General features: G+C 41.0%; 1 protein-coding gene across 4 annotated transcripts in view; it reads left to right on the top strand.

Moving 5' to 3' along the window:
- LRRC4C (leucine rich repeat containing 4C) overlaps positions 1-12,570 on the top strand; it is a 1,342,213-nt gene that overhangs the window by 1,145,073 nt on the left and 184,570 nt on the right. Inside the window, exon 1 of one of the 4 annotated variants that reach the window (XM_043482205.1) lies at positions 6,550-8,462. The exons of 2 other annotated variants lie outside the window; for them this stretch is intronic. The gene's annotated coding sequence lies outside the window, so the exon portion shown is untranslated. Of the gene's footprint in view, positions 1-6,549; positions 8,463-12,570 lie in introns of those variants that run through there. One more of the 4 variants, XM_043482209.1, reaches the window with a different exon arrangement.

The following is a 12,570-nucleotide window of genomic DNA, read 5'->3' as shown; positions in this document are numbered from 1 at the left end:
TGCAACAACATGGATGGACATAGAATTTTCCATACTAAGTGAAGTAAGTCAGACAGAGTAAGACAAATATCATGTGATGTCATTTATATGTGTGAGATATATATATATATATATATATACACACAACATATATATATATATGTATATATATATAATTGATACAAATAAACTTATTTACAAAACAGAAGCAGACTCAGAGACTTAGGAAATAAACATGGTTACCAAAGGAGAAAAGTTGGGGAAATAAATTAGGAGTTTGGGATTAACGTATACACACTATTAAATACAAAATAGATATTCATAGATAATCCACAAGGATGTACGATATAGCACAGGGAACTCTACTCAATATTCTGTAGCAACCAATATGAGAAAAGAATCTGAAAAATAATAGATATATGCATATGTATAACTGAATCATTTACTGTACCACTGAAGCTAATACAGCATTGGAAATCAGTTATATCCTAATATGAAATTTTAAAAAAATGACAGATTTCTAAAATGTAATTGGGCCGACGCTGGTGTAGAGTTGGTTTCCAAATTGTTACGCATTGTTCCTTTCAGCTTTCTTCTTGTTCGGTTAAGTCAGTCCTAGAATGTGCCGTGTCGCCTCGGGTGGTCTGAGAACGGACGCGTTCTCCCTCAAGATGTTCCCCATTCACTCATGCTCTCCCTTCCCAGATGTCCTTCGTGCTTGGCACACTTCTAGAAAAAGCGTATTACCAGCTACCTTTGAAATCTAGACTCTTTTGATCTCTACATATCATCTAGCTGATCACACCTCCTGTAACCAAGCATATCATTTGGCTAAGCTTTAGCCCTACCAATCTTTGGGCCACAAAGTGTTTTTTCCTTAGAATAAACTTCATTCTCTGTCCTCTGGCTGCAGGTCTGCATCCATCAGTTGCAGTCTAACATTTGCAAAGCTTTGAACACGTTGGTCTCCTTATCTGTGAAGTCCTCTGAGACCGTCCCCATAGTGAGGTGGCTACTGCCACCTCTGCTGTCCTTTTATGCTTCTTTCTGGTAGAATTTTGACCAAATATTATTATACCACCATTGCTTATAATTACCACCTTTACTATCTACCCACTTTCCTCCCACAACCAAGTAAACAGTTTATTCATCCAATTGATTAAAATGTATTTGGATGCCAAAGGGCTAGGCACTGTGCTAAGAAGTGCAAGTACCAATAAGTATTCAATTCCAGTATTTCTGCAAATGGATTAGTAGCGTATTTTTCCCACTTATCTGGAAAGTTACTTGTGGTTTTCTCATTTATTTCTAAAAGCTATTCCTAAGAACTATTTATGACTGAGAATAGGGATCCTTTGTTCTCTGCATTGCAAATAGTTTTCCTTGTATTTTGGTTTTTGTTATTATATATATGTTTTCTTTACCATTTCTTCTTTTAAACTTTCTCACCAGTCTCTTTTTCAGAAACTAACAGGTGCTAGAGAGGGGATGGTATGGATAAGAAGAAAGACTAGTGCAAAAGTCAGCTGAGGAACTTGAGGATGGTCTTAGTAACGTAATACAGTGAGAGAACTGGGCAGATGAATGAGTCATTCCTGAATTTGCATCAACAGATGTGACGAGGAACGTGAAGGCAGTCCGGGGAGGCAGTAATAACTTCCATAGTACCTGGCACATAATGGGAGGTTAATACTCAGCTGCTGAAATAAGTAAGTGACTGGCTAAATGCAGATAATTTTCTTTCCTGCAAACCCCAGTAATCATTAGGGAAATTTGTTATTTGTAAAGAATAGAAGTTGTGATGATCACTCTGATTCTTGACTCATTTGTCCTGTAATTCTACAGAGGCCTCCCATTGTAGGCGGCATGATCTGCTCAATTCCTTAATGATGGGTTCCACCAAGTAATTTACTTTAGCCAGTGGGAAGTGGGTAGATTTGATTCATACAGAACCTTGAAAAAGTACATTCTGCTTGTTCTCTTGAACTTTTGCTTTTGCCAAGAAATTTGCTTGGGTTATGTTGATGAAGGAAGTTGGGTTATCCCAATCACTTTAGCTGAGACTATTCTAGATCAGCTCTCAGTGAACTTAGTCAAGATCAGAAGAGCCATGTAACCAATCCCCTGTCTGGTCTACTGAATCATGAGAAATAATAAATAATTACTGTTTTCAGCTACCAACTTTGGAATGGTTTATTATTCAGCAATAGCTAAGTGTTGTTATAATTCTATGATTAAATGAATTCATTTGGTGGCATGTTTTCTAAGTTTTTCTATTTAATAATTGCACTAAATATCTCCTATTACTAACACTCTGTGAACTGCAGTAAGAGGAATGGTCAGTAAGAGACAAAGAATGTAGACCTTTCCTAATGTCTTGATCTTGCATGCGTGCATGCTCAGTCGCTTAGCTGTGTACAACTCTTTGCGACTGTATGAACAGAAGAGCTACTGTAACTCACCAGGCTCCTCTGTCCATGTGATTCTCCAGGCAGGAACACTGGAGTGGGTTGATATTTCCTACTCCAGGGGATCTTCCCAACCCAGGGATTGAACCCATGTCTCATATCTTCTGCATTGGTAGATGGATTGTTTACCACTGAGCCACCTGAGAAGCCATGTCTTAATCTTAGGTATTCATTTATTCAACTAGGTGTACAGCATGAGAAATACAAAAAAGCACTCTCATGAAATCAACCATGGTTTAGTGGGAAAATAACAAGCAAATGGTTTGCATCCATTGCAATAAGTAATAATAGGAACTTAATGACCTCTGAAGCCAAATAACTTTAGTTGGACACCTTTCTTCTGTCACTTCCTAGGTGGACCTTACTTAACCTCAATTCCATTTTATTTATTTATAAAATGGGATGGTAACTGTACCTACTTCATAAAGTCATTGGGGGATTGCTGGCACTGCCATCTGTAACATACTTAGAAGTGTGTTTTACACTCATGAGCAACCAATAGGGGCTAGTGTTTTATTTAAAAAATTTAAAAACATGAAAGCCCAGTGAAGAAAGACCATAGAGGGTACAGACTCAGTGGAGGGGTAGTAGAAGAGATACTTTAAAAACCGTAAATTCACAAATCTACTTGGACTTTGGTATCTTCAGTATATTTCAAGGAACAAAGAATAGGTGATGTTTATGATATCTTCTAAATATGTACTACAATGTTCTTGGAATATTGTGTAACCTAACACATACAGTAAGTTCCCACTAAATATGGCATTTGGATCATTAAAGTAGTTATCAGAAGAAGCTGGTCTAATGAAGTTAATTCACATGCCATTCATTTTACGTGACTACAGAGACAAGCCTGATACTACTATCCCACAGGACATTCTGGTCCCTTTTAATAGTATTGGAAGTGAAAAGAGAGTATCTATTGCCAGAGTGTGTTAACGTGAAGGCTCAAATCTCATGTGTTGTGCTTGAATAAGGTAGCGTACAGCCTGTTCAATCAAATTAATGAATACATTAATAAATGCATTTTTTTCTGTATTTGTAAAGCAAAGTTAGCAAGCTCATTCTCCTTGCTATTTTGTATTTTCAATTACAAGATGCTGTCCTCTGCTGTTTGCTAAAGATGACACCAGGTAGAGTCATTGGCACATAGTGAAATAACATAATTTTGTTTCCCCACCCAAATGCCTACAAATCAGGGAAGAATTAACCTAGACTTCTCAAAGTTCATAGAACAAACCTGCCCTGTTAAGCAAGGTGCTCCTCTTCCTTTAATTTCATCATATTTTAATGGCATCTGTCCTGCCCATGCTTTTGATAACTAAATGAACTAATTGGAAGTGTGACAACATGATCAATCCATTACTCTTCATGCAATTATTTCCTGTAAAAGAACTTTCATGAAGAATTTTACTTAAACACATATGCTGTCATCATTGACAGTATCTGGCAACTCCTACTCAATAAATATCTATATTTATGTCATTAGTTAACAATTTAGTTTGTGTGTGCATTTGTCCGACAGTTAGCGTGTGGACTACTTATTTCAATTCTCTTTGAGTAAGATCATTCTGAGACAAATGTATCAATTTCCCCCATGGGGTTACAAATTCATCTCTGGGATTCACTATTGATCATGACAGTGTGCACACCTATGACTATCTTAGATAAGTTCCTGAAATCTAGAAACTGTAGCAAAATTGGAAGAATTGGAATTGAGTAGATCTGAGTTCAAGACTTGCCTATGTCTTGAAAACACATATTTACCAAATATGTGGCTTTAGCATCACTTTCCTCATCTTTAAAAATCTCTCAAGGGGTTGTTTTGAGTTTTAAATATGGTGAGTGATTGATGTATATGAGAAGTCAGCAAAAGAAAACCATGCCACAGGGATGACCCCAAAACACTGAGTATGAATCAAAAAATGAAATCCAAATGACTAATTCAAGGTAATATGGTGTGAAGGAGCAACTGAAGGGGAAAAGAAATAGTAGCTGCTGAATGGGAAGGTAAACAGAAAAGGGAAGATCTTCCTTTTTCTTGTTGGTTAAATAACACTGCTCCTTCACTGCTGCTTTGTTTGATAGATTAATTCATTCTGAAAGGCTTTAAATATATCTGGTAGGTAGCTAGTAATCATCTTTGAAAAACAAATCATTGGCCTTTCCCTTGCTGTCAAAATCCCTAAAAGGAAAATTTTAATTTCAAATGGCTTCTAGCTTAGCTCAGAACCAGAAGGTAGATTCCTTTGAAGCTATCTAGAGCAGCTAGTGAAAGCACTTTTTAACGGTTTATTAGTTGGTAAACTGTAATTGGCACATAAGGGTAAGAGCTTCAAAAAACAAATTAAACTTATAGTCAACTGCCCACTAGAGTTTTGAATCAATCAATAGAGTTGTTTTTTAAAAACAGAAGCAATCCCATTACCTCTCAACAGATTCACATTTTATGCAATTCATAGCTATATCAAAGTTCTCCAAAAACAGAAATTAAGTAAATTACAATCCATGTGTAAAGAAAGGCTTTTTTTTCCTTGCAGGTGCTGACATCGGTAATACATTCTAGAATATGTGCTTGATACCCAAAGAAATATACAGATGCAGTTCTTTTTTAACTCTAAATGAGGAAATATTGTTTAGTCACTAAGTCGTGTCTGATTCTTCTGCGACCCCATGGACTGTAGCCCTCTTGGCTCCTCTGTCCATGGGATTTTACAGACAAGAATACAGGAGTGGGTTGTTATTTCCTCCTCCAGAGGATCTTCTGACCCAGGGATGGAACTTGGGTCTCTTACCTTAGCATGTGGAGTCTTTACCACTGAGCCACTTGGGAAGACGCCAAAGGAGGAAATACCCATGTACTATAAAGGGAATAGGAAATATATATATATATAACATTTGGTGTGAATTTCGATATGCCTTTAATGTTTCCTTAGTAAAATTTTTCTCCCTTTCTGTTGAATGCCCCTACTCATTATGAGTTGTAACATAAAGACTCAAATGTTAAGTATATAATATGCTCTAATAGAGTGGTCTACTGCTTGTTAAAACTGTTTTCAAACCAAGTAGGTATTCTGACTTTTTAAAAGAAAACCAGCACAGAAATCATTGATGATGCAACCTGAAACAAAGAAATACTTACTTGCCTTCCTCTCCCAATGAATATAATATTTTATTATCTGAACTATCATTCATTTTATCTATTTCATATCTCAAGGTCACATATGTGAATGGCATAAAATATAACTATAGCTTACAGAAAAAGCCTCTGACCATTGTATAGTGGAGAAAGAAATCCACATAAATATGTTATTAATCATATTATTATGGGGACCCTTCCATCTTTCTAAGATGCAGTGAAGTTGAAAAATGCCACCTGCCCCTGCCCCTAAAATAAGTTGATGGAAAAGCCCATAACCAGGAGAGAGGGATGTTGGAATTGAGTTGTCAAACTGTCCTGGATGTCTTGTACAAACTGAACAGGGCAATTTACTGCAACACTGCATAGGCTGAAGGCGCCTATCTCGCTTCTACACTGTTTCCTCCTGGTGTTTTATCCTGCAAGACCACACGCTCCCTCCCTGGCCCCTTTTCAGCCCCTCCTAGATTCCGACTAGTACATCCTAGGTAATAGTACTGTGTTAATCCTTACCTTGTGAGCAGCCTCCTTACCTAGGGAGGGAAGAAGCTCGTGTTCAGCTTTCAATAAAGCAACAGCATTGTGTAAATTATATTTCAGGATGCTAATGGTGATTTGATTTCTATGTCTTCCCCTCTGTAGCTCCAACTCCTGGCTTTCAGGATGAAAACAGCCAGGCTTTGAGAGGGGGAATAAAAAAAAAAAAGATAACTTCTCCCACACCACCCCTGAGTTTCTCTGCTTATTACTAACCTCCTAGCGCGGGGGTGGCTCTGAAGCGCGGCTGTTCCGGCTCTGCCCTCCAGGTGGCAGCGGTGCCACACCGCAGAGGCTCCAATCCCCTCGTCCCCGACTTCAAGTGTTAATGCAATTGACCAATCAGTGCTAAGATGATGGGAGGTAATTGGGTAATTGTATTTTACTGATCACAAGCAGAGAAAGGGAAAGGAAAAAGGGAAAGAAAGAGGGGGCAGAGGAGGGAAGGGGACCGCAGTCCGGGAGGAGATTTGGGGAGCGGGGACGCAAACCTTCGGGACGTGGCGTTGGCTTAGAGAAAGGAGCTGCCGCCCGCCCTGGGAGCGCATTTAATATCGGAGGGGGAAAGAGGGGAGAGAGGAGCGGGCGGGGGAGGCAGAGAGTTCCAGCTGAAGTGGATGGAAGGGGACCGGGGCTTATGCCGCGCTGGGAGCCGCGAGTCGGGGCGATGTCGCTAAGGACCGCGCGGAGCAGCTGCGCTCCCAGGAACGCATCTCTTGGCAGAGGACTAGCCGGCGTCGGGAAGGTCTGCGAGAAGAGGGACCAACTTGTGGCTCCAAAATGTACCCGACGCAGCTGGAAATGAGATCAGAGCCGCAGTTTCATTCGAGAAGGATGAGAGGAGCCAGCGACTAAGGATTTTTTTTTTTTTAACCCTCCTTCGTTCCATTTTCTATCCTCTTTCCTTATTTTTTTCACTTGCCTGACAATCCCGTGGAGCCCCTCGCTTCGCCCTCCTTATTTGAAATAAAAGCCCAATTTGAACTTCTTTCGTCGCGGCGCCCCTGGATTCGCAGCCCGCTGATGGATGAGAAGGGGACCCGGTGGCTGGCAGGGGCCACCGGCGAGGGACCGCGTCACGCGTCTCCCCCGTGATCCCGGCCCTGATCCTGGAGTTCTGCTACACCTGGAGAATCTGGACCGGGTGCCGGGGGTGGGGGCGGGGACAGAGGAAGCCCTAGCCACCCCGAACCTTTAAAAAAAAAAAGAAGAAGAAGACGAAGTAGCTGGGGGAAGGAATGGGTTTCTTCTTGACAGCTGACGGAGCCTTGAAATTTTCCTCCACTACCTCCGCCCCCTCCCCCGCCCCCGCCCCCCGCACTCCATTTAACGTGAGATTATGAAATTGCAGAGGCGGCGGAGGGAAGGAGACAGGATATAACAGAGTTTGGAGGGAGAGGGGAAGGTGGCTGGCCGGGTGGCTGAAATCAAAAATCCAATTGCGCACTGGGTTGTGATGAGAAATCTAATCAGATCTCTGGAGAAGGGGACGGCCGGAAGGGTGGCGAGTGGGGGGAGTTGAGCCCCAAATTCTTCTTCGAGGTGGGGGCTGGGGAGAGGAATCGGCTATGTAAAAGGAGACTTTTTTTTTTTTTTTTTTGGTGGCGGTGGCGGTTGGGTGCGTTGGAAAAATGAAGGATGCGGGACGCAGCTATCTCTTGGAACCGAACGCAGTGGATAAACTGATTGTGCAAGAGAGAAGGAAGAATGAAGGTTTTTCTTGTGAGACCTGGATCTTAACACACATGTGTATATGTGCACACAGGGAGCATTGAAAAATGAAATAAACCAGTGTCAGACCCTCGGGGGTTGATGTATTCTGACATAAATAAATAACCATAAAAACAGCGACCCCTCCCCTCCCCAAAAGGATGATTGGAAATGGAGAACCTTGGATCCACAAAGAAAAGTATGTGCTTTTTTTTTTTTTTTCTATAAAGGAGAAAGTAAGCCAAGAAGATATTTTCGGCATGAAAAGTTTGGGGCTTTTTTAGGAAAGTAAAGACCTGATATGGTGGTGTTTTCTTTTTGAATTTCCCACAAGAGGAGAGGGAATTAATAATACATCTGCAAAGAAATTTCGGAGAAGAAAAGTTGACCGCGGCAGAATGAGGCATTGATTGGGAGAGAGAAGCCAGCAGAGGACAGTTGGATTTGTGCCTATGTTGACTAAAATTGACGGATAATTGCAGTTGGATTTTTCTTCATCAACCTCCTTTCTCCCCCCCCAACCCCCCCCCCCTTTTTTTTCTTTTTGGTGTCAAGATCATGCATTTTTCCACTTGTTCTTAACCACCTGGATATCCATCTGGATGTTGCTGTGATCAGTCTGAAATACAGTGAGTGAACCTTTTTTTTTCTTATTTATTGGTGAAGAAAATGGCCATGAATTTAGCATCCCTGATCCCTTTATCCCTTCACCCCCTGAGTGTGGTTTCTAAAGACCTGGCTGTAGGAGGCCAGAAAATAAAGAGAAGGTGGCCCACACATTTGCTCCATTGGGCTGTGCTCACTGATAAGCTGGTTTGCTGTAATGATGCAGGTTGTCTGCAATCCGGGCAAATGCCTTTGCAAATGTTCATCAGAAAAAAAAAAAAAATTTCCCCAGGAAAGCCGCTGCAGTGTGGGGTGCCTTGCGCTGTGTGATTGACACTCAAGAATGTGTTTAAGTTGCCTGGCAGCCCCAGAGTTAGATTCACAGATGTTTAGCCATTGGAAATCGAAGGGACCCAATTTAAATTTCATTATCCAACCTGACATCGCAGATCAACAGAATGTATTAACACAGAAATATGATAATAAACCCAGCAGATGAAGGATGGCTTCTGGCCGGGTAGGTGGGTGGGTGGAGGGAGGGGGAGTGGGGTGGGGGAGGAAATGATGGAGAACAGCGGCTGGCTGACTGCACATCTTTCTTACACACACAAGCTGGAAGGTACCTACATGCTCCCCAGTGCTAGGAATGAGAGGACCACCCCCTTCAACCCCACCCCCTTCTAACCACTTCTGTGAGTAACTGCGAGGCTGTCCATGAAGGTGCCTGGGGACAGTTAGTTGCCTTCAGTTTTGCCAGAAACCTTCCCAATATGATCGGGTCAGGGCTTTTCTAAGAAAAGAGGCAGAAATCTAGTGTCCTGTGGCAACTTAGATAAAGGTCTGAGTGTTGAGCATCACTGCTTCTCCTCTGCCAGCTTTGTCTTGGGGGAAAGAGGCCACTGAAGGAAATTTTTTTATAAGGTTGAATATGCTTAAAGAGCTTGAGGGTCTGGAAGATCGCCCTTTTCATCTCTTCCGTCCCCCATCGCTGCCAGGGTCAGAGAGCTGGCTTTTCTTTAGTTTCATTTTATAACAGAACTCTGCCTGTCAGTCTTCTATTATTTCTCTCCGGGGCCTTCTATCGGAATCATAGCCTCATATAACTTTAGAACCAAAAGACTCCCCAGAGATCTCATGCCAATACAAAAGGAAACTGAGGCCTGGAAAAGCCATAACTCTTTGGTGAATGGCCAGATCATAGGAGACCAGTGACTCCCACAAGAGCTGATGAAAGTCAGTTTAGGATCCAAACTGGACAGGAACCAGTCATACGTGGAAGGAATGACTTCTCTCCCCAAAGCTGCCATGTTTATCTAGAAGCGTCAAGGAAGGTACTTATCCTGAGAGCTTGCAGTAAACTCCTGACATTCCAGACCTCAACGGTAGTCCATCTCTAGCATTCATATCTTTTTTTAGTCTTAGTCTTAAGTCTTTTTTTTTTTTTTAAGTTAATAGAAGAACTCAGATAACCCTACCTTTAATACTGTTTGAAAAGAAAATATGATCCACGTTGCTGGCATATCCTAAAGGAGATGAAAGGCAGCAGTCTTCTGGTTCCTTTTTGGTGTTGGGCACATTTAATCCAGTGAGTGGTGGTCCCTGGAGAGTCATTAAAGAAATGTGGAGTTAGATTTATATGAGAGAATGATAATAGAAACCAGAAACTCCCTGCTAAAAGCCTCTGAGTCTGTTCTTTCACTCACATCATCTATTCTTATCCTTTTCATTACCCCTAACTAAACTAGCCTACAGCTGAGCACTTCTCTAATTTATTTTTCTGGGCACATGTTTCCAGTTGGGACACAGTTCGGCACTGCATTTACTGACCTATGAAAATAATTGTGCACGGCTGTGTTCGTCCCCCCGCCCCCCCACCGCCCACCCCCCTGAGATCCCTGTAGGTCTCTTCTGCATTTTCATCATTCCTTGTAGATATTTTTTGCATGTTTGTTTTGTTTTTACATGACCACTGTTAAGTCATCAGTGGTGGTCATAGATTGACACCAGTTACGTGAAGTTCCTACTCAGTTGTAACTTAGAACAACTGATAAAAAAGAAAAAAGAAGGAAAAAAAAGTGTACTATGAAGGTTTTTGTTGCATAGCTCAGCTCTGGGATTCACGTGGGAAACCCAGCCATGCAATCAGCTTGGCTCTGCCAATCAGGAAAGGGGACTTTTCTTTCTTCCTTCCTTTCTTTCTGTCTTCCTTTCTGTCTGTCATTTTATCTTTCTTTCTTTACCCCCTCCCTGCCTTCTTTCTTTTTTCCTCTCCTTCTTTCTTGACATCAAAATTTCTTCATTGCTCCTCTGATTCAACTTGCATCCCTCTCCTTCACATTGTCACCCCCTCTCCACATTTACACCCACATGCAAACTTTACTGAGAAAGAGGGGGAAGGGGGTGGGGGATAGGGAGAGAAAATATGAATGTGTTTAAAATCGTGGGCTGAAATGTGTCCTCCCACCCACCTCCACTTGAAGCTGTTCTGCAAATCTGGAGATGATGGAACATCTAAGGATGTCATCCTTTTTCAGGCTGGTGAATCATGTCACCAGCACAACATTTCAGGACATGCATTGCCCAGACTGGGGTTTAGTTCCTTTGGTTTGACAATCAGAGTTGGCTCTGTATTTTAGACAACTTGCTTGTGGACTGATGAAAGAACTGTGGCCAACTGTAGATCTGGAAACTTAGTTCATGAGCTTCTTTCAGGACTGAAGTTGGAACCCACTGAGTGACATTTGTGAGCAAGGTAACTGTGTACTGGAATTTGTTGAAGACCACAGGCCCAGAAAGCTGCCAAGTTTTGCAGGGTTTCAAGTTACCTTTTCAAATGTCTTCCTTTTCTAATTTAATAGCTATGAGCTTCAGGCAGTACCTTCAATTTCCCTGGCCTTCAGTGTTCTCAACTGTGGGATGGGAATAATATTAACAAATTGAACTTCAACAAATTAGAATGGTCGTGTGAATTTAAAGTAATGGTATGCAAAGCCCCAGCCTAATAGGCTCTCTAAGGAGAGCTGTTTGTTTTGGTTGTTCTTGGATTAATTTGGATTAACTTCCTGAGATGAATACAGGCTGGCCAAGCACTTTGCAAGTTCTGATGGCTACACTTAAGAACCAGCAAATGTGCAACTTACCCTACAGTAGTTGCCAGATTCTTCTTTTGAGGTCTTATGAGGAGAGAGTTTTTATGATATATCATTTTAGATATGAAACATTGCTTAAAGCTGGAAAATGAAAAGCAATATTTTCTTAGAAACATAATTCTCAGCAAAAGTAATACTTAAATGAGATTTTAGGGGAAAATATTGCTATTCTTGTGTTCTACGTTCTTTTGGTCTAAAAGTTGCAGAAGATAATTATATATTAATGGTATAATTTTGGCTACATATTGCATTATCTGGATGTGGAATGCACAAAGTAAAGGCAGATTTCTTGGCAAGCATATGATTAAATTGGATGGTTTAAAATTACATTACTAATATTAAGATACCCAAGTCCACAATTTGGATTCACGGTCTTCCTAGTTATAATGAATCCCATGTTAGTTATATATCTTCATTTTTGTGAAAGGATAAAAACTCACTAGACTCTGTGGGGTCAAGATTTCATGCGGATTTATGTGTCTTACTGTTTGCACGTGCAAATCTTCCAACACCAACTTGCCAGTAGTTTTCCGAGACTGTCAGTCACGGTCACAGTTTATAATTTCATTCTCTACATCAGCAGCCAAAAGTTCTGTCCATTTCCTCAATATGCTTCTGGAAACCTGTTTTCCCTCTGAGGGAAAAAGAATCCTACTGTTTTAATTATTAGTATTCTTGATGTCTCAGCTGAGGATAAGACAGTCAGGCTGAGGAGTTGCCCTTTGGATGTTTGTACTGCTTCTTTTCAATTAGGAAAGCAATTTGAATTCTATGTTAGCTTTGGAAAAGCATCCTAAAGCTTACTATTTTCACTGATCTCAAAAAGAGATGGAAATAATTTGTGAGCGTTCTTACGGTTTTGTTTATTTTACTTTTTGGTATGCTTCTTAAAGATGACTGAGAAATTGGGTAAATTCAAACTCCAGCATCCTAATTTGATACTCAGTTTTCCACTGGGTTAATGTGAGCCATTGACCTCTCT

This window comes from Cervus canadensis, chromosome 11, assembly GCF_019320065.1.
Source record: "Cervus canadensis isolate Bull #8, Minnesota chromosome 11, ASM1932006v1, whole genome shotgun sequence".
Classification (NCBI taxonomy): domain Eukaryota; kingdom Metazoa; phylum Chordata; class Mammalia; order Artiodactyla; family Cervidae; genus Cervus; species Cervus canadensis.
Note: the sequence above shows the minus strand (reverse complement) of the source record. Positions and strands in the feature narration are given on the sequence as shown.